General features: G+C 36.6%; 1 pseudogene; it reads right to left on the bottom strand.

The window, feature by feature from the left end:
• Positions 1-14820: 14820 nt before the first annotated feature.
• On the bottom strand, positions 14821-23400 carry LOC141572339 (large ribosomal subunit protein uL11 pseudogene; annotated as a pseudogene).
• Between the last annotated feature and the right edge of the window lie 448 nt (positions 23401-23848).

Genomic DNA, 23848 nt, shown 5'->3' with positions numbered 1-23848 from the left:
TTCTAGATTGCACAGATGAATAAACCATGATCATCACACATATGAAGCTCAGTGTCGAATAAAGCTACCATTTGAGGGAAAAAATAACACAGAATACCCTGCCTTAACTTGATAAGTAGGTTCCTTCAAACATCAACTCATAAAAAATAAGGTAGTATTATTGAAAACTTACTGAATGAAGGTCTGCACAGAGCTACCCTTCCTTGCATGCTAAGATTCAGCCTATATTTTTTCCATCACAGTTGAAATTTGAAGGAAACTAGTGGTGCTTTTCTGTTCCACTTAAATAAGGATGGAGACCACATTGGTGTCATACAATTCCTGGACCCTGTCAAGTGATTCAAAAGGCTCCTAGTTAGCTTGGGTTAGGAACTCATTCTACTTATAAATCAGAGGCAGCTGGGCCCAGGGAACACTAGAAAATTGGGTATCCACTGACTATCCCCTGCACTGCTTCCCGAAGGGGTTGCCTGTAGTATCTCTTCCCAATCTCCATTCTTTTCCCCATGCCAAGATTAAATGTTAGTTTACTTCCTGTTCCACTGTAAGAATGGAGGGTAGTTGAAGTAGCTAATTACCAACCAAGTAATATCCAATTTCTTAATGTGGGGAAATATATATTGAATTTTAATTCAAATTTAGAATAAATAGTGCAGTAGGAAATACACAGTAAAGCAAGAGCACAATTCCATAGGCAGAGCCTCCCTAACTTTGTCTGGAGGAGTGGAAACCTGTAGAAAGGGGACTGCAGCTGAATTTGGACTTGAGTAGGTGTGCAGTAGGTAGAAGACAGGAGGGTACAGAACAGAAAGCCTTTCACAAGAGGAGGGAACATTATACAAAAGCAATGATGTGACTGGAGCACATCCTGCCAGGAAAAGAGATGTGTTTGTTTGTGAGTTTGGGAGGAAAAGAGGGCAGTTAAAGCAGTAAAAGCAGGTTGAAGGTACATTGTTTTGAAGGGTGCAATGTATTGGCATTATCCTCTTTCCATGGAGAGCAACTAACTCATCATTCTGTGCAGTTTGGAGAGGGGAGTTTGAATGGGAGGAAAGACTAGAAGCGTGTAGTATTCCTGGGCAAAGATGATAAGAATCTGGATTAAACTGAATGTATCACATATTTGGTAGGTTTGCCAGATTTAGAAAAATCAATCACACAAACACACAAAACCAAAAAGCCCAATTAAGTCTGAACTTCAGGTAAACAACAAATGATCTTTTAATATGAGTATGTCACATGCAACATTTTAGATATATTAGAAATTTATTTGTTTACATAATATTCAAATTCAACTGGATGTGCTATATGTTATCTGGTAACTCTAATATTAAGACAAAGAAGAAAAGAGTTTACAAACTTGGTCTTTGGTCTAACTTTACCTCTGAATACAGCAAATCCTTTCTTAAACCGTGGGACTGTACGCAATTCAAACTAAATTGCATTGAAATCTTCTGTGCCATTTGAATGTAATTAATTCTGGTATTGCTTTAGCAATGTGCCTTCCTTTGAAAATTTTGGGAGCTTTTTTAGTCACATAAATGCATTCTTCCCATTCTTTCTAAAATGTTCTCTCTTTGTTTAATTGCAAACATAATATTTATTGCGAATGGATTGCAGGGAAAGCATAATAATGCCAACACAGTTGACAATGCCTTAGGCTGTAAAAGTATAACGTATTTCTGTGGGCTGAAATCCATTTTCACTTTGAGTATTTTTAGGGGGAGTGTACACCCACACTGCCATGGCTGCTTCAGAATTCAGGAGTGATTATTTCTGTTTGTGTTAAGCCTCTAGTCATATACCGCTGAAGTTTTTCTTTTAATTGTATGTGGTTTGGTATGTAGCTTTATACCATAACCAATCAGTTTGCAAGAACTTTCTGAGGCCGTGAAAGAAACGAGCATTTACTGATGATTTACTAAGTACTAGGAAGCATGTTACATGGTTCTCATCCGCTTTCACTGCATCTGACATCATCATTGGGAGGAAGATATTATTAACCCCACTTTAGAAATAAGGAAATTGGGTCTCAGAGGAAGTAAATTGCCCAAAGCCACACTAGTTGGCAGAGTAATATTTTGAGACTAGGTCATTATTAGTACAAAATCTTAGTTCTTTTGGATTACGCTAGAGCAGTGTTTCTCAGTTGGGGTGATGTTATACCTCATGGGACAGTTGGCAACATCTAAAAACATTTTTGATTGTCATAAATGAGGGGGAAAATGCGATACTGGTATCTAGTGAATATAGGCCAGGGATGCTGCTAAAAACTCTACATCACACAATAGCTCCCATAGTAAATAATTATCAAACCGAAAATATTACTAATGCTGAAATGGAGAAATCCTGCTCTAGAGTACAGAATCGTACCAAATGCTATAGTGAAACAGATTTAGAGTTAACTTACAAAAATCTTTCCCACAATCTAATTTATCCCAATGTGAAACAGGCTTGGTGGAAGACTGAATTTCCCATCACTTTAAGTATCCAATTTCAGGCTGGGCAAATATCAACTAGGCCTATTGTTAAGGAGCTTCAACCATTGGGTGATAGTATGGAACTGATAAACTCTAAGCTATTATGATTTTTCTATGTTCTAGATCATCTGTAAAGAAATAATTTATAATTTATTTATAGAACACATTAACTAGGTTGAATTTTTTCATGTTTTTATTTAACCTAGCTTCATGTTTTTATTTAACCTAAAATCGAAAAAATACAATGCTCTGTGTGTGTGTGTGTGTGTGTGTGTGTATCTATCCATCTATCTATCTATCGATCTATATCTATCTATCTATATCGATAGATAGATGGATAGATACACACACACACACACACACACACACACACACACACACGAGGTCTGACAATTAAGTTCGTGAATTTGTTATAACAATGTTGCTAACCTTTTTTTGATATCAGAGGGATTATTCATTATGAATTTGTACCAACTGGACAAACAGTTAACCAAGTTCACTATTTGGAAGTGCTGAAAAGACTGCGTGAAAAAGTTAGACTATCTGAAATTTTCACAAACAATTCATGGCTCTTGCATCACGACAATGCACCAGCTCACACAGCACTGTCTGTGAGGGAACTTTTAGCCAGTAAACAAATAACTGTATTGGAACACCCTCCTTACTCACCTGAGCTGGCCCCCAATTACTTCATTCTTTACCCAAAGATAAAGGAAATATTGAAAGGAAGGCATTTTGATGACATTCAGGACATTAAAATTAATACAACAACAGCTCTTTTCATTCCAGAAAAAGAGTTCCAAAATTGCTTTGAAGGGTGGGGTAGGTACTGGCATTAGTGCATAGCTTCCCAAGAGGAGTACTTTGAAGGTGACCATAGTGATATTCAGCAATGAGGTATGCAGCACTTTTTCTAGGCAAACGTAATTGTTAGACAATATATATATGTATATCATAAGGCTTTGGAAGAATAAAATGATGCTGCTAAATCAAAATCAGAAATAATTATATAAAGTAGAGTATTTTAACAAAATGTATTCTGAATTACACATGCCTGTTGAAACTTCAGAGACTGAAAGCTATCTGGCATTCAGCATTCACAAGGGACTGCCTCTGAACATCAATATTCCAAAATCTTTATCAATTTTCCTCAATTCCTCCCACAGCTACCTTTATCCAGACATTATTGTCTTTTGCTTGGAATATAGCTACTATCTCCCATCTGATCTCTCTTCAGGTTAGCTTAAGAAATTTATCATTTCTTTTATTCACATCAAAACTTGATAGTTATTACTCTTTCAGTAATGCATTGTACAAAATTCACTTCAATAATAGAATTATTTTGCTCTAGCTTGAGTTACAAAGTCTAGTTCATTGTCTGTGACTAGCAAAAGCCTCCACAATAGGGTGAGTCAACCTATGGCATTTTATACTGAATCTCTTAGAAAATGTATTCATTAAATTCTTGTTGGTTTAAGCTTTCATCAGTATAGCTGATTATTTGGTTAGCTTCAGAACCTAGGCATTATTAACATAGATAAAACACCAAATTAAAAGAAGTATTTAAACAAACACCCCGTTACTAATCAAATATTGTAGAAAGATAAACTAAATCTTAGAAGAACAACAAGTAATACTACCACAATTTCTGATTCCAAAAGCTGTCTATAAAAAATAAGAGGGAAGGAAGAAGCACTTTAGGACTGTAGAGTCAGGACTTTTGAAAATCTACTCCTCCATAAAAGAATGAGAACACTGGCAAAAAGAAAAAAACAAAAAAACACATTAAAATCAACATTTTCAAAAATGGAAATTAATCTGAGGAGAGTTTATTAAAAGAAAATGACTAAATTTCTGTAAAAACAGCAAGCTCAGAAGCATTTAACTTGCCATATTACCAGTCCTCAATTACCAGCTCTGTGATAGCATTAAAAGTAAGCAGACTTGCAATCATGGTAGCTGTGAAAACCAGCAGTGTAGCAGCCACTGGAGATGTGCAATCGATTTGAAGCTCCCAAACAGCCTCATCTTTAGAAGATTGTCATTATTTCATTTGTCCTGCAGCTTCCTAGAAAAGCTCATTCACAACACTTGCCTTTATTGGACCTCACTCAAAGCTCACTCAGTGATGAAAGCCATATCTCCAATGCTTTTGCTTTAAAAAAGTTGTTGGCCATAGTTTAACATAACACCATAGCTGCCTGAGATAGCAATACCAGTTGGAGCAAACAAAAGGTCAACCAAAAAACATAAAAGGGAAATTTAGGGAATGAGATTTCCATAGATTGTTTTGAAAAAATTCCAAAATATTCCTAAGGATTCTCAAAGTGTGGTCTAGAAAGTGCACAAGGTAAACAATGTTTTCATAACAGTAGTAAGACATTATTTACAATGTTTACTCTCATTTTCTCATAATTGTGCAGGGGAGTTTTCCAGAGTCTGTGTGATATGTGATGTCATAAAAGATTGACTACAAAAGTGGGCAGGAAAATCCAGCTGTCCTGTATTAATTAGGCAAGATATTAATTAGTTTTAAAAATATATAAAACAATGTCACCCTTGTCAATATTTTTTGAAAATATAGATATTTTTTCACAAAAAAATGTTTGTGTTCATATATAATGGGTTTGTTATTGTTATTTTAAAATATTTACAAAATATCTCAGTTAAAATTTCTCATATACCAATATCAATAAATGTCAGTCATGTATATAAGTGTTTTAGGGTCCTCAATAATTTTTAAGCATGAAAAGCGATCTTGAGATCAAAAAGCTTGAAATTGTAGTGAGATAGCATATACACTTATGAACATGAAATGCGTGTATTATTCATCCTTATATGGCCTGAGTCTAGCTTAGACTTAGTAGTTTTTTTACCTTTGACAATAAAAGCGTCAAGTTGAAATAGTTAAGCATAAATTGAAAACCTACTTTAATCACCCATGTGATTAAATTTGAATCACTGTGTAATGACTGACGTGGAGCTTAACAATGGTCCTTGGTTTCTTTGTTGAGTTTTGAATGTACTTTCCAATAAACCTGAAGTGTTTAGTACCTAGAATAGCACGGAAGCTGCCAAAATGCAATACCCATGATGATCATTTTTGAAAAACAAATATGTTAGACCAAACTCTAACAAAAGAGCCACGAAATTCCAGTTGAAATAATGATGACAAACATTGAAGGTAACTACATAATGGTTGACTTCCATCTTTGTCCATATAAAAGGAAATAGCGATATTTGATGCCAGTTTTCTTATGATTTTCCAAATCTGATTAATTCTCTACTAAGACATATGTGAGTACCTAAAACAACATATGAAAACATTAGTGGGTAATTGTAATCATCATTATTATCTGCTTTATTTGGAAGTAAAACAAACACACATAGCTCTCCAGATTAAACCATGACTAACAGAGCCCAAAGAATTGCTACATTGCCATGGATGGTGACAAACTACAAAGCACAGTCCAGAAATTTGGACTTTAATGTCTGACGCACATTGGATAGTATGCTAAGGGGTTAGTTCGTTTTGTACTTCTTGAGTATTAGACTATAAGTAGATCTAGAAAATCTGGTTTATGTTAACTATTACTAGAAAATAGTTTATGTTAACAACTCAAAAATCTCCCAGTGAAGATCAGAAATAAATAACATAAGAGTGAAATGAAATGCTGACTTGTTTCCCTTCAGTTTGGTGCATGGACTTAGATTTTCACATATGATCACAAAATTTTGCAAAACTTAGACTGACCTATGTGCAGGGAGACCTTACTTGTTTGTGTCTGAGATGAAGATGGCTTCATGTCCATGTTGCACCACGTACGTTAGGTAAGTCTCAGGAGGCATAGATTCCAACTTTTGATGATGAAGCTGCCAAAGGAACAAGGTAACTGCTTTCTCTGCTAGTGGACGTCAGCCACTTATGTCACTCCTCTCCAGGACGCCTCCTGCTCACCTTCCATGTTCTTGTGCATGCTGGATACTTGGAGGCAGCCTTTATAGATGGAATACTTCCAGCTATTTTTCACTAAATTAAAAGAGTTTTTCAACAACTGGGTATGAGACTTCTTAATTTAACCATTCTTCAATGTATTGGTAGAAATTAAGGAAATAGATCATTTGTGGGCAAAATCCCCAGGAAACCTGAAGTGCGTTTCTGAACATTCTGGGAAAAAAAAAAAAATCTGAGAACTACTCATATGACAGTAAACAATTTAAAGTTGTGCCTTGGTGACAGTTTTTCTACTAACAATAGTGTACAGTTTGTGAGGTGTGGAGCTAATATGGAGTAGGCAACACACATCAGTGCAGATCTTGTTAAATAGCTATTAGGATTGTGACACTACAGTTTGGGCTCTTTAACTTGAGGAGATGTACTTAGTATTGTGAACAAAATAACATTTGGGGATTAGATCTAAATTGAAAGAAGTTCCACAATAGCACTTTATTCTAATCAATTCACAAGTTCTCTTTGAAAGTAGCAAGAGCGATTTTATTCCATGTTGGGCATTTGGAAGAAGCATTTATTGTTTTTATTTATTTTTTCCTGGCTAGTCTTTGACTCTACCCACAGGTGGTGCCAGTTATCATAGCACTTTTTTCTGTTCCAAGCATCAGAGAGGCCTCCACACAAGATAAGGCCTCCCCATGTTTGGGTAAATGGCCAAAGTACAACTGAGTCTCTGATGAGCCACATTTCCACTTCTGCCATCACAAGTGCCTCAGCCTCACTGTAGGTTTCAAATGGATAAAAGAAAGGGAGCAAAGTTACATGGCATTAATATAGTAAGTTGCTGTCCCTCACATACTTTCTTTCAAGTGTTTATAATAGTCTGTGCCAACATATATAAACCTTGATTCTCAAATCTTGTTTAAGAAAAGGAACATTTTTGTCCTGAAAATTTGACATATTTTTTCTACCTCAAAGAACTTAGCAGTTTCAACCCTCTCTGCAGCAATTCTTCCATAAATAAACCCTAATAATACCTGTGAGAGAAAGACATGCAAAGGATTCTGAGATATGATACATCATGTCTATGTGGTTAATCTTTAATTCTTTGAATGTGGGAAATTTAGATATTTACCATACAATTTCTTTCATATTATTTTAAATCTGGATTTTTCAGTAATCAAGCACAAATGTAACCCCAGTGCTTCTTTTTCTATAATATCATATAAAACAAAGTATATAGAAAAATGTAAAATGAAGTCATTAACCTTGAGGGAGATATGGCAATCATGGATTTAGAATATTCCAGGGATTATCCCAGTCACTAAATTTCATAATTTACAGAAGAAACAAAGACCACTGAGGAGTCCCTTTGACATTTTTCAACCTATGACATTGTCAGAGGTAGATTAAAAACCCTGGCCATATTATTTTGCAGCTCTGTCCATTAAGGAGAGATGTCTACTTCCCCCAAAATAAAAATACTTGGGTATAAATCAAAAAAATATGTACAATATCTATATGAGGAACTATAAAACTCTAATAAATTAAATCTGAAAAGAACTAAATAAATGGAGAGGTATTCCATATTCATGGACAGGAAGACTCAACATTGCCAAGATGTCCGTTCTTCTCTACTCATCTATATTTTCAATGCAATGCCAATCAAAATGCTAGCAAGTTATTTTGTGGATGTCAACAAACTGATTCTAATGTTTATATGAAGTGTCAAAAGACCCAGAATAGCCAAGACAATATGAAGGAGAAGATTAAAGTTGGAGGACTCATGCTATCTAACTTCAAGACTTACTACAAAGCTACAGTAATCAACTAATTAATACTATGGTGTAATATTGGTTAAAAAAAAAGACAAATACATATATAAAACAAAATAGAGAGCCCACCTAAACATAGTCAACTGATTTTTGATAAAAGAGAAAAGGCAATACAATGGAACACAGATAGCCTTTTCAACAAATGATGCTGGAACAACTGAGCATCCACATGCAAAAAAAATAAACCTAGACAAGAACTTTACAATCTTTACAAAAATTAACTCAAACTGGATCACAGATTTAGATGTAACATGCAAATGAAACTATGAAACTCCTAGTAGATAACATATGAGAAAATCTAGGTGACCTTGGGCATGATAAATACTTTTTTAGATATAACACCAAAGCAACATCCATAAAATAAAGAATTGATAAGCTAAACTTTATTAAAGTTAAAAACTTTTTCTCTGCAAAATATAATGTTGAGAAAATTAGAAGACAAGCCACAGAGTAGGAGTAAATATTTGCAAAAGACATAGCTGATAATATACAAAAAATCTCTTGACAATAAGGAAACAATCTGAGGGAGATCCAAGATGGCAGAGTAGATAAATGCTGTGCCTGCCTCCTTCCATGAACACATTCAAATTACAACTAGATTATAAAACAATCAAGGTGAAGAACCATCTGAAGTCTAGCTGAACAGGTTTTATAACTAAGGATATAGAGAAGAAGCCAAGCTGAGACTGGTAGGAGGTGCAGAGAGGCAAAAAAGTCCAGCCCCACACCTTCATGTGGCAGTGCAGAATCAGCAGGGATATCTCGGCCACAGAGGTTCCCCCCAGAGGAGTGAGGGACCCCAGCCCCACACCAGGCTCCCTAACCTGGAGTACTGGTAGTGGGTAGAGGAGCCCCCACAATATCTGGCTGTAAAAAACAGTGGGGAATTCCTACCAACTGGGTGGGACTGAAGGTTTCTATATATTAAAATATTTAAATCAATAATTATTATTAGGTTGGTGCAAAAGTAATTGCAGTTTAAAAAGTTAAAAATAATTGCAAAAACTGCAATTACTTTTGCACCAACCTAATAATAATAACCTTCCAAAACAGAAAGAACCAGGCCCTGACAGGTTTACCTTAGTGTATCTTACTGAGAAAGCCTTGAATTTCTCACCAAGTATGACATTTGCTGTAGTTTTTTTGAAGCTAGTTTTTATCACATTGAAAAAATTCCCCTCTATTTCTAGTTAACTGATAGTTTCTATGATGAATGGTATTAGAGTTTGTCAAATGCTTTTTCTGTATTTATTTTTATGATCATGTGATTTTTATTTTTTAGTCTGTTGATGTGATTGATTACATGAATTGATTTTCAAACGTTGATCCAGCCTTGCATATCTGAGATATAGCCCACTTGATCATGGTGTATAGTTTTTATATACTGTTGTATTCAATTTTCTAATTTTGTTGATTTTCTAATTTCATTGATTTTCTAATATTGTAAAGAATTTTTGCATCTATGTTCATGAGAGATATTTATCTGTAGTTTCCTTTTCTTGGAATATCTTTGCCTGGTTTTGGTATTAGGGCAATTTTGGCCCCCTAGACTGAGTTAGGAAGTATTACCACTGCTTCTATCCTCTAAAAAAGACTGTACAGAATTAGTATATAGTGGTACCTCGGTTTTCAAAAATAATCCATTCCAGAAGACCGTTCGAGTTCTGAAATGTTCAAAAACTGAGGCACAGTTTCCCACAGAAAGTAATGCAAAATGGATTAATCAGTTCCAGACCTTTAAAATCAACAGCTAAAACTGCAAAGTTAGCATGAATTTTACTATCTAATGATACCATAGATCCATAACATTTACAGTGTGTGTAAACCAAAATGTTCATAAACGGAGAAGTTTGAAAACCGATTTATCACTGTAATGTCTTCCTTAACTGTTTGGTAGAATTCACCAGTAAACCCATCTGGATCTGGTTCTTTCTATTTTTGAAGGTTATTAATTATTTATTTAATTTTTGTAGTACATAGAAACCTATTCAGATTGTCTAATTTTTCTTGTGTGAATTTTGGTAGATTGTGTACTATAATGAATTGGCCCATTTAATCTAGGTTATCAAATTTATGGGCATAAAGTTATTCATAGTATTCCTTTATTATCTTTTTAATTTTCATGGTATCTGTCATGATTTCCCTGCTTTCATTGTTGATACTAGGAATTTGTGCTCTCTCTCTCTCTCTCTCTCTCTCTCTCTCTCTCTCTCTTACTCTTCAGTTAGCTTGGGCAGAGGCTTATCAATTTTAATGATCTTTTCAAAGAACAATCTTTTGGTTTCATTGATTTTCTGTATTACTTTCCAGTTTTCATATTCATTTATTTTTGCTCTAATTCGTATCGTGTCTCTATTTTTGCTTGCTTTGGGTTAATTTTTTTTTTTTCCTAGTCTCCTAACATGGGAACTTAGATTGCTGGTTTAGATGTTTCTTATTTTGTAATGTATGTGTTCAGTGCTATATGTTTCCTCTCTAAGTATTGTTTTCACTGCCATGGGCTGGATTGAGTACAGTGGTACCTCGGTTTTTGAAAGTCTTCATTGACGAACATTTTGGTTTATGAACACCACAAATTTTATGGATCTATGGTATCATTAGATAGTAAAATTCATGCTAAATTTGCAGTTTTAGGGGTTGATTTTAAAGGTATGGAACGGATTAATCCATTTTGCATTACTTTCTATGGGGAAACCGTGCCTCGGTTTTCGAATGTTTCAGAACTCAATCGGTCATCCGGAATGGATTGTGTTCAAAAACCGAGGTACCACTGTATTTCCTTTCTCCAACGTTGAAGGCTAGAGTTGACTTGCAGTTGGGTTTTTCTCTTTCCTCAGGTCATTAGGCTTGGTAATACTCCAGAGATTAAGCTCTCCTTAATTAGTTTCTACTGAGGACAGACTTTGTTAAGAGGAACGGAGGATTCTGGTATCTTTCAAAATGGTTCCTTTTTCCTCCCTCTGCCAGAAGAATGAAAGGATTTTTCTCTCATGTTTACTGTGGGAACCTGGTTTAGCTCCTGGAGGCAAATCTCACAAAATTGTTGGGGGTTTTTATATTACTGATTTCCCCTAGAGTTTTTATTAGGTTGATGCAAAAGTAATTTCAGTTTAAAAGGTTACAAAACAATTGCAAAAACCATAATTACTTTTTCACCAACCTAATAACTCTCAGACTTATTTACACTAAGCCTCCAGTAAACATCAATTACTATAGCATTTGCTCCCATGGCAGTTTTTGTTCATGAGTCTCTGCTCTGGTAAATTGTTATTCTCTGTATTTGCGTGTTAGTCTCTATAAAACTGGGGGGTAGCAGTTTGCCATGTCCTCACCTCTCTTATGAATCCTAGAAGAGTTGTGAATTTTCTAGTTTGTTTGGCTTTTTGCTTATTGTTAGGATGGAGTGGTGGTTTCCAAGTTCCTCACATGCAGAATGGAAAAGTGGAAGTGCAGCTTATAATTCTGACCTCTTGAAAGATGGTCTTGAAGTTGCCCTGAAAATGAAAAAAAAAAAAAAAAAAAAAAGAAAAGCCAAGGATTAAAGGTCCCATGGGAATAGAGGTGTAGCCATCCTCGCTTTACCAGCTCAGTCCATCCCCAAACTGACACCACTCTAGCCACCAACTGAATGTAACACATAAGTGAACTCAGGCAAAACAGCAGAAGAATTGTTCAATTAACTCACAGAATCGTGAGAAATAATAAATCCTTGTTGCTTTAAAGCTATTGGGTATTGAGTTAAAATATAGACAACTGGAAGGTATATTGTTACCTACAAGTGGGACGTAATAGGTAATGGATATATTCTGATAGATCTATCTTTTGACTGAATAATCACGTTACTTGAAAAAGTGTATTAAAATAATCATTGCCAAGAGATACCGAAACCTCATATAATTCTAAATCTTATGGAACGCATTAGGGCATTCTATTACATTCTTTTTCTTTTTTTCAGCTTTATTGAGGTATACTTGACAAATAATATTGTAACACACTTAAAGTGTACAGCATGATTATTTGATTTCTATATACATGTGAAAGGATTCCCACCATCGAGTTAATCAACACACCCATCGCCTCACATATTTACATTGTGGTTTTTTTTGGAGGGGTGGGGTTTGAGAACATTTATGTTCTACTCTCTTAGCAAATTTCAATTATATAGTATAGAGTTATCAACTACAATCACTATGTTATAATTAGATCCTCACACCTAATTCATCTTATAACTGAAAGTTTGTAGCCTTTTGCAAGCCTCTCCCTATTTCCCCCATCTCCTAACCCTTGACAACCACTTTTGTACTCTGTTTCTATGAGTTTGACTGCCTTTTTTTTTTTAGTTTCCACGTATAAGTGATATCATGTAGTACTTGTCTTTCTCTGTCTGGCTTACTGGCTTATTGCATTTAGCATAATGCCCTCCAGGTTCATCCATGATGTCACAAATGGCAGGATTTCCCTTTGTATGGCCGAGTAATATATGTATAATATTTTCTTTATCCATATCTATCCATTATTGATAGCCACTTAGGTTTTTTTCAATATCTTGGCTCTTGTGAATAATTCTGCAATAAACAAGGGGATATAGACATCTCTTCATGATAATAATTTTGTTTCCTTTGATAGGTACATACCCAGAAGTGGGATTGCTGGATCATATGGTAGTTCTATTTTTAATTTCTTGAGGAACATCCATACTGTTTTCCACAGTGGCTGCACCAGCTTATATTTCCACCAACGGTTTATAAGGGCTCCCTTTTCTTTACATACTTGCTGGCATTTGTAATCTCTTATCTTCTTTATAATAGCCATCCTAACAAGTGTGAGGTGATATTTCATTGTGGTTTTGATTTTCATTTCCTTGATGAATAGTAATATTCAGTACCTTTTTATATACCTGTTGGCCATTTGTTTGTCTTCTTTGGGGAAAAAAGCCTATTCAGGTCCTTTGTCCATTTTTTAGTTGGATTCTTTGGTTGTTTTGCTATTGAGCTGTAGGAGTTCCTTGTGTATTTTTTATATCAAACCCTTGTTGAATATGTAATTTGCAAGCATTTTTTTCCCATTCTATAGATTGCCTTTTAATTTCTTCCATTTTTTTTCTTTTTTCTTTGTTTTGCTGAGCAGGAGTGTTTTTATGTTATTATTTCTTTTTCTTTTTTCTGAACCCTGATCTACAAGACCATTTTTATTTTCTTCATTTCTTGTATATTTAGAAGTTTCCTTCTAGCTTTTGTGTGACAATATCTGTCGTAAGTTTCTTTTTCTGGGTCAGCTTATCATATCTCCCCATATTGCCTTTCAATGTTCTCTGATTTCTTATAGGCATGGACAGTTTCTGGTATGCATTAGCCCCCAATATCTTCTCCACCCTTCACTGGTTTAATGCTTAGAAGCAAATGAGCCATTAAGATAGTAATCCCTGTTCTTACTCTTTTTTTGCCCTGAGGCTCTTTAGCTTGTATTTCTTTTTACTGAATCTAGTCATTGCTTTCATCAAGGCAGGTTATTGTAAAGGTCTTTACAATTTTTTCTTTTTCCTTTTTGAAGCTCACCATTCTGACTTCATTTTCATTGACCCTCTGCTTCTGTCTCGTTGCCAGACATAATTACACTTCTGCTTTGGGATAGATGAATGGTTAAAATTGCTGTCTCAGATTCCAGAGCCAGCCTCTACTCCTTACAATCTATGTGATCTTGGTTAAGTAATTCTTCTACTTTGTATAATAGAATATTAATTGTAGTAATAGTAACAAAAATCCATTTATTAAGCACTTAAGTTGTACTTCTTTACAAAAACCTATTCAGTGTTCCATACCTTTATGACTTGAGTATTATTATCCTTCCTATTTTACCGATGATAGAAATGAAGATGAGATATATAGATTTATTTACATTGGAGTTGTTGAAAGTACTATGGAAACTGGTTTACAATGTCCCATGTTGCATAGGGAACACATAAATTGTATTTGATTAAACCAGAAAGCAATACTTTGAAATTAAGCAGCATTATTCAGTGGCTAGAGATCAAGCTGCCTCTGGGACAGTGGGAAAGAAAAACAAAAACAACAGCTTGGATAATGAAGTATCTAAAGTGTATATCTGACCACAAATATCCAAGCATCCCCTGGCACGTTCTTCAGGACCTGAGTCTGGTAGGTGTCATGGCACAAAGCTACCTCTGTTGTCTGGATATATTTGCTTTAGAGGTTCACAGAGTAGGAAGAAGCGCTAGAGACATAACTCACTCACTTCCTATCCCAGGTAGATAGCGTATTTGTGAACTCTTGGCCCTACTCGCCATTATTCCCAAGAAGGCAGAGTTTATAGTCAAGAGATCTCTCGTTATAACTCCAAGCACAAAGCAAGACACTTAGTTAGCCCTCAATACAAACTTGTTGAATGAAAGGACAAATGAACTCCAGGCCTGTGTACAGACAACTTGAATTTCCATCCCAGTTTTTTCTTCTGCTGAAGATGTAATTTATTTATTTATTTTTATTTTTTTTGGTCGTCAAATGATCTTTAATTGACATATTTTCCTTTGTAGTACTTAACTAGCTGGGCATTCCACTGCACCACTATTGATGTCACCTATAATGTCATGAGGGTGTTGGCCATCAATATTGCAGTCCACAAAGTGGGCTATCCCCAAGATCTCTTCAATGGCTCCAGAGAGTTTTCTAGCTAAAGATCAGTGTTGCCTGCGTTGGTTTGGCAATGTTGACAATCTCATCAAAAGTGACATTTCCACTGTGCTTAATGTTTTTTTGCTTCTTTCTCTCTTGGCAGTTCTTTGAGGGCCTTGATGATCAGAGCAGAGGCAGAAGGTACCACCTCAATCTGGGCCTCCCTGTTCTGAATGGTCAGTTTCACTGTAATCCTCAGCCTCTGCCATTCACTGATTGCCTTAGCGATGTCATCACCAAGCATTTTAGGAGCCAAACTTGGGGACCAGGCAGACATGGCACTGACTTCCCCACTGATGCACCTCAGGTATATGCCTTTGATCTTGTTGGGGTGGAACTTCGGTGGCACGGTGTGAGACGAACCTGGATTCAGGTCAACTGAAGCAAGTTGCACTGTGGCCTCCTCTGAGCAGAAGGCCAAAGACTGTAATTTATAAAGGTTGTTGGGTCTGCTTCAAAGGAATGGGTAGACTATTCCCTGCTTTATCCCAATAATAGTCTGACCATAAAGATTAAATGAAATAATAAATGGGAAAATGTTTGTGAAATTTTTAAATGTTTATTATTAGTCAACATGAGTTTTCACATACACTCAGCTTTTTAACTTGCTTCATTACCATGACGAGTCACATCAATCTTTGCCTGCACTGCTGCCTCTTATTTTCCTCCTTTGAAAGATATTCTCTGTCTATAATCTGAATCCTATATTATATGATATCTTTGCTACATGTCTTACAAAAGAACACTGTATGTCATGCTGGTTATAGTCCTGCAGTTAAAACAATTCAATAATAAGAAATAAATGATTTCTTGATCAGTTGCCATCTAGAAAATATCATTATGGCTATTGAAATTAAGGCAAAGTTTAGCACCATTGACTGAGACTTTAAAAAAATACCCTGTCTTTGAATGTATGAAGATTTTTTTTACAATTTTTACTAATACTTGGGGACCTCTATTCTCACAACCTCCTTTTCTCTGGTTCAAGTCTTTGTGCATTTTTGTTGTTGTTTGTTTGTACATATTTTGTTTTCTTGGCATCCACCTGAACCCAGTAATAAACACCTCTTTGTATTTCCCAAAAGAATATCTTCACACAAAAATATTAGTGAGTAATGTAGAATTTACTTTAGATATTTTTAAGGGAGCGTAAAAAACCCCTCTTAAGCAATTTGTTCTATAAAACTTTCTTTGATGCTGCTACTTCCAAGGAGTCCTGTTTCTCTCACCCTTTTCTCAACATTCTTGTACCTTTTGGATTCCTCTCTCTTTCCTGCTTCAAATGCACAGCTCCTTACCCATGAGAATTTCACATTCTTCTTCAATTATGCGGAGTAATTTTACCTCTTTTCTGAATCAATCTTGTGGCAGCCAACACTTTGACCATATAGATTGGGCTCAGAATCCAAAAGGCCTAAATTTCATACCACGCACCTATCAACCCATTTTTATGGTTAAGATGGAACTTTCTCCCTGAGAGAAACTCTTACAACTAAAACTTTCTCCATATCATTACTGGTATAGTTCCTTTTGAGTCTAGCAAGCTATCGCTGTTTTCCCATAGGGATTGGAAAACAGATTGCATATGAGCAGTCACAGAGCAGAAAAAAAGGCTTATTGATTATGATGTTAATGACTTATTGACACTTAACTATGTTCTCGGCATCATTCTGAGGGTTTTAGTTTAGTTATTCATTTAGTCTCTCAATAACCCAATGGGGTAAGTAGTAGTATTTTTATTTTTTATTATTTATTTATTTTAAAATTAAAGTTTATTGGGGTGACAATTTTTAGTAAAGTTACATATATTTCAGGTGTATAATTCTGTAATACATCATCTATATATCACATTGTGTGTTCACCACCCAGAGTCAGTTCTCCTTCCATCACCATATATTTGATCCCCCTTACCCTCATCTACCAGCCCCCCACCTTTACCCTCTGGTAACCACTAACCTATTGTCTATGTCTATGAGTTTTTGTCTTTACTTTTAAAGATGAAAAAAATTGAAATAGATAGGGGTTAAGAAGCTTGCATAAAGTCACAGATTTAGTAAATAGCAGAGCCATCATCAAACCGAGGCTGTCTGGCTTCATAATCTGTGCTCATAATTACCATTCTACATGGACTCTCACCTGCCAAGAAACTATACTTACCCTCCACTGTGTTGACATTTCACCCATCTATACGTTGTGGCCGGATCACCATGGTGATAACCCACTGTTTTGAATAGTAACAAGTCAATCAGCAGTTTCTCTGAAACAATAGAGATTTCTGTTATAGGTCACTGGGTACCATTAAGATCTTTATTGATCCATTCACAGCCCTTGGCACTTAAGGATAAGTGTTATTGCTCCTTGGTCTTATATATACAAGCACCCATAGAAATAGAAAGACATATTACTGTGTCAAAGGCAGGTAATATATAGTTATGGAATCATATCTTAGGATAACTGTCACTTAAAAGGGGTTTCTGGGGTGGCCAGATGGCTCAGTTGGTTAGGGCACGAGCTCTGAACAACAGGGTTGCTGGTTCAATTCCCACATGTGCCAGTGAGCTGCTCCCTCCACAACTAGATTGAAAACAACGAGCTGCCACTGAGCGGTGGCTGGATGGCTCAGTTGGTTAGAGTGTGAGCTCTCAACAACAAGGATGCTGGTTGAAACCCCACTTGGGATGGTGGGCTGTGCCCTCTGCAACTAAAGATTGAAAATGGAGACTGGACTTGGAGCTGAGCTGTGCCCTCCACAGCTAAATTGAAGGACAATGACTTGGACCTGATGGGCTCTGGAGAAACACAATATTCCCCAATAAAAATTATCTAAAAAAAAAAAGAAAAAAGTGGTTTCTTATTTTGTTTATTAATTTGGACAATAAGAGTACAGTTAATTAAGTAGATTTTAGTTCCAGACACACACGAGTCATAATTCTGGCTTCCCCATTTACCAGTGCAACTTTGAGTCTCAATTTCTCATATGCAAAATGGGGAAAAATAATTATTCTTTTGAAGGCATAACTGAAGATAAAACAGGGTAGTAAATGTGAGGTAATAAATACAGTGTTTGGCACCAAATAACTGCTATTTATTGGGTCCCCACTACGTGACAGCTACCATGCTTAGCATTTCACATACATTATCATATTGCATCCTGTGTATCAAAGCTCTTATTAAATTGAAATGCTTGTTATTACTGATGTAAATTTTTAACAGCTGGACATTTTAGCCTTAGGCCTTTATTTCTCTCTTTCAAGAAACTTTGAAGTCCACAGGCACACTGAATTTGGATGTGACTGATGTTTTTTAATTTTTTTATTGGGGAATATTGAGGAACAGTATGTTTCTCCAGGGCCCATGAGCTCCAAGTCATTGTCCTTCAATGTGTCTGTGGAGGTCGCAGCCCAACATCCCATGCAGGAATTGAACCAGAAACCTTGTTGGGAGCTCGCGCTCTAACCACCTGAGCCATCTGGCCGACCCTGGATGTGACTAATTTAATAGGGCTATACTCTTCAGAATAAGATTCTATGTACAGTATTAATCTGATAAAATGCAATCTAAAAGATGAATGTAGAAAAAATAATAGGATAATGATATCAAAGAATGTCAGACTTCAGAATACACTTAGAGACTACCACTCCTGCACTTCCAACCAATGACAAGCCTTGTCTTTGGAACTTTCATTGTATTTCTGATATTCTATACTAAAAGCATAGACATAGCCTTCTCCTTCTCTGCTTTGGTTTCCACAGACTTCCATTATGTCTCGAAAAATAAGAGATGGGGAAGAAATAGCAAAATTAATTTTCCCACAGGTGGCAAAGAGACAGTACACTGATTTGCAGCTTTTCCCTCTGCAATATAAAAATAGAGAAAAACCACACCAGCTGTAAGCTGCCATGAAATATATATATATATATATATATATATATATATATATATATATATTATATATTAATATATATGTATATATATTTATATATATATTTATATATGTGTATATATATAAATATATATGTATATATATATACATATATATACACACACACATATACACACACATATCTGCAGATTTTTTCCTTTGGGAAAGAAATTGACTTCTAATGATTACAAATCAAAAAAGCATAAGAAGGATAGAATTATTGAGGTAAGTCAGATTAGGAATTTTAAAACATGTAAATGTTTAAAGTTCTCTTCGGGGAAGACAGAGTAGGAAATTCCAAATTGGTACATGTAGTGCATTTGCTGGCTGCCTTTTAGCTTGCTAGAGCATCATCTCCTGAGCCTTCTGTTATTATTTAATTCAGCAGTTGAATATTGTTCTGAAAGCAAGGAAGCAAAGAGGTAACTTTGCATCCTTGAATTTGATTTGTCTTTGTTTAAAATGTTTTAATATTTCCAAAATTTCTGGAGTTTCTTTTAAATAACTCACATATCTTGTAGGTACTTGAGCCACGTGCAAAGCGTTTCTAAACCATTCTGATTCTTTGCCTGAGGTGAGGAAACAATAGACTGCAACAGAGAAAACCTTACCGTCTTTATAAAGAAGTCTGGAGGCAGGGGATGGTAGATTTGTTGGTTTCTCCTTGTTGAGAATGTGAATTGAGGGTAGAGGAGATAGAGCATAAAGTTCATTGTCTTCTCCAAGCTCTGATTCTCTCAAGTGGCAACTGATTGGGTCAGTATATTTAATTGAACATTGGTTTAGTTTAGATTCCCTTGAGAGGTTAGCTGGCTCCAATCTCTCCACCCTCAGTTCTCTCATCTGTTAAACAGAAGTAATAATAGGACCTCCCTCAAAATGATGCTGTGAGGATTAAATGAGATGATGATGATAACAGTAATACTAAGGACATTGAAAATTAACAACTTCTAAATATCAATGTGTGACGGGACAGTGTAAGTTCATTTAATGAGACTAAGACACATATTTGTGGGTTTGGATCAAGAAATTACTCTTTTAACATAGCTCCTTTTCCCTCTAGTTTCCATGTATCATGTTCACACACAAAATAAAACACATAGAAATGAAGTAAAACGTGCATCAAGCAAATTAATAAAACAAAACAGAGTACAGGTGAATTGACCTCCGGCACATTCAGATTCACCCAGACTCTCGGTTATATTTGAATCCCTTGGGAAAGTTGTGGCTTGATTTCCACTTGGGAGCCCCCACTACACAGGGATCTCTAAGAGTCCTCACTGGTCCACCATTCTAAGTCTAAGTTCCAAGCAAACTACCGATTTTAGTAAAACCCTATCCTGACAAATTGCATTTGGAATTTACATCCCTGTGTTCAGTGTTCAGGTGTCACCTAGGATGATGGCCCTGTTTCAATTTATCATCCTTCCCTTGGTATTCCCTATTCCCTCTCCCTGATTTAATTTCTTCCCATGACACATTTAATGTAGCCCAGAGATTACTTCTTTGTTATACTTATTGTCTTGTCTACTCCAACTAAAATATAAGGTCCTTGAGGGCAGGGGGTTTTTTGTTTGTTTTGTTCACTTTTGTATCCCCGATCTTAGAAATGCAATCCTTCATTAAATATTTCTTGAGTAAATGAGTCAAGGAATTAATGAATAAGATGAAGTGTAAGGAGACAAAAGGCAATGGAAGGATCATGGACTTGACATCCTATTGATATTATAGTTCTAGCTGTGCCTGTAGAATTGATTCATATATTTATTAAACTGATATTTATTGAGCCATGCACTGTTATGTGTTGGGAACCCCAGGAAGCTTACATCTCATGTGCCAGACAGACAATAAGCAAATGAGGTTAAGAATAATATTTGAAGATAATCAGAGACTTCTCTAAAATTTTACATAGGTGTTAAGTACTTGTGGGGACAGAGTCCCAGAGAGCAGTTTCCAGGCTCTCGGCCTCACATGGAAAGGTGCTGGCTCGGGTAGTAGATGGTCATCAGCTGTGACTAGCTGTCCATCAGCTGTTACCAGTTAGCCATTAGCCACTGATATAACTGCCGTGGCTACGTTGGTTGGTTTGTTGGCAGAGAAGCAGACGGCAGGCTGTGGATCGTGTGGCTCCTGTTTCCTGTGTCTCCAACCCAGCCTCCAGCGAGAATATAGTGGTATGACTCCCCTATCTATGGCTCTGTGGGTGTTCCTTTTTGGCCTCACCATGTCCTGTGTTCTTATGCGGGGAGTGGGACCAGAGACCCTACATGACAGTACTGCAAACTTTTTGGAAGATGGTGGGGTAACTGGGGATGTTATCCTGAAATTGTGTTTGTGTGACAGTCATATTATTTATAGCATAGATTTTATGTTACTTGACTTGGCTTTGAAAGCGTTGATGGAGATTATAGGGAGCCATAAATTCTCTTCCCTTAGCCATCGCATTTGATATCTTTATGATAAGTTATATAAAAGGAATAATCAAGACAAGATGGTATGATCAGTATACGGTGGGGCTTATGGGGGATATAATTGTACAAAAGCCTCCCTGAGATGGTACTTTTTAATCTGAGTCAAAAAGGATAGGAATGAGGGACCCAAGTTGCAAGATGAAGGAAGAGAGCCCCAGACATGCAAAAGCTCTGAGATGAAGATGTGCAAAGGATTAGAAATGTGGCCAATGTGGAATGAGGGGAGAGGATTTTGGGGGGTAAAGTTTTTAGGGATACAGAAGCAGATCATGGGTGCTCTTATAAGCTGTGGTGATAAGTTTTCTGTTTATTCCAAGGGTGAGTGGGAAGAGATCAATTGGTTTCAAGTGAGGGAGTAGCCTAATTTAATCTGTATTAATGCACCAATCTTTCTGGCTACTGTGAGGGGGAAAATTGTTGGGTGAAGAGCAAGAGAGGAAATGGACAAGCCATATAGGAGACCACTGTAATGGTTAAGTGAGTGATGATGGAGGTGTAGACTAAGAAACAGGTAGTAGAAAGGGAAGAAGTGGGGATTGCGGATATGTGTTGGGGGTTAAACTGAGAGGACTTGCTAATGGATTCATTGTAGGGGTGCTGGGTGGGGGGGAGTTTCAAGAATGGCTCCTGAATTTTTGGCTTGATCAACTATGATATTGGAACCAGCATTTGATATGCAAAAGACTGGATGAAAGGCACAGAAAGAAAAAAGTCACCTAGAAGAATATCTGGAAAATATGTCAGTCATTCAATGAATGGTAGCTAGTAATCCTTTTATGTTTGATGTGGATTATAAAGTAAATCATATGGCTCTGGTATTCTTGACAAGGAGCGTACTAACAAGGGGGTGAAAGTGGAAGTCAGATTAGAATGTTCCTGTCTCTAAGATCCCTTATACTTCTCCCCATCTCAGAAAGAAGTAAATATTCCTACTAAGTATTTGGATCATGTCCCGTTTACAGCACATTCCACACTGAACTTAATTTATTTAGTCACTTTGCCATTTGTCTGCCTAGATTGTGAGCCTTTCAGGGGGAATGGAGATCATTTAACGTCCAATCATAAATCCACAGTACCTGGCACATAGTTGGGCCTCAAAAATGAGTGAATGAATAATTGTGTGGCTGACATAAATAAAATACTTTTAGAGGTTTCCTGTGAGACAATATTGGTGTTGATCCTCTGGTTGTTAAACATTTGAAAGTAAATGCACATAGGTCTCAGGTGAGGCATTGCGAAACCTTTTTGAAAATCCAGAGGAGTGTGGTGCTCAAGTGGCCTCTGGATTAACTTTTATAATCAACGGCTTTGTGTTTCAGAGTTCTGTGTAGTTACAAGATCCATCAACTCGAAACTCAGCCTTATCTCTAGAAACCTTCTTTTCTACCTGACAAGTGTTCAGACCTGGCTTTCTTTGTTTTTGTCTGCAGTGTTGCGCTATGGCTAAAGGAGTTATACATGACTTCCTCGTGGCACCTCAAATACCTTCTAAAGGGGGGTGAGACAGGAGGTCAAAGCCTGTTCTCAGGACAGCGTAGTTGATAAAGGCTTTCACCAATAGTTTTTTACTGAGTACTTTATTATTTTAGCAGGTGAATTATTGTCTGACCCCTAGGAGGAGTCTACCAGAAACAAAAACACCACATGTCTTTGCATAATTTCAGTCAAATCATCATCGTAAAAACATGAATGAATGTAGCCCCACCTCAGCTTCTGTCTCATCCTGGATAAATTGTGCCTCAGTGCCATTGTTGGCAAAGCAGGGATGTGTGACACTCATATATCTCCTAGGACATGACTCCGTGACCTTTCATGTGCATGGAAATCACCTGGGAAGCTGGTTCAAATGCAGACGGCAGATTCCCACCTAGTAGCAGATCTGGGTGGGGCCCAAGGTTCTCCACTTCCAACAAGCTTCCAGCTGATGCTGGTTCAGGTGGTCCATGGATCACACTTTGAGTAACAAGGCTCCAGATCCATACTGGGTGAAAGACATCCAGATTGAAGCTAACAGCTTGTGCACACCTCTGATTTTTAATAGAGGCTGTCATGCAGGGTCTCAGTTCCCGCTCCCCACACAAGAACGCAGGATATGGCTAGGCCAAAAAGGCACACCCACGGAGCCATAGGTAGGGGAGTCATACTACTATAGTCTCACTGGAGGCTGGACCCACACTGTCCGCAACCCGCCATCCTAACTGTAATCCGCGCTTGCCAGCCTAGCCACCATCTTCTTGCTAGCCCCCATTTGCTGCTAGCGTAGCCATAGCAGTTATATTAGTGGCCAATGGCTCACTGGTTATAGCTGACGGCCAACTAGCCACAGAGGCTTAATGTTTTATTCTGTGAATGTGCCATCATTCTGTTAATAAATTCCACATTGTTGGAAATGCACCCTTTGGCTTTTGTAAATATCATTCTAATGAACTTATGTATAGATAAATATTTGTCTATGCTGCTGGTTATTTTATTTATTTATTTTTGGACATATTACAGGAA

Source organism: Rhinolophus sinicus, chromosome 14 (assembly GCF_057876585.1).
Source record: "Rhinolophus sinicus isolate RSI-liver-muscle chromosome 14, RSI-T2T, whole genome shotgun sequence".
Lineage (NCBI taxonomy): Eukaryota > Metazoa > Chordata > Mammalia > Chiroptera > Rhinolophidae > Rhinolophus > Rhinolophus sinicus.
Note: the sequence above shows the minus strand (reverse complement) of the source record. Positions and strands in the feature narration are given on the sequence as shown.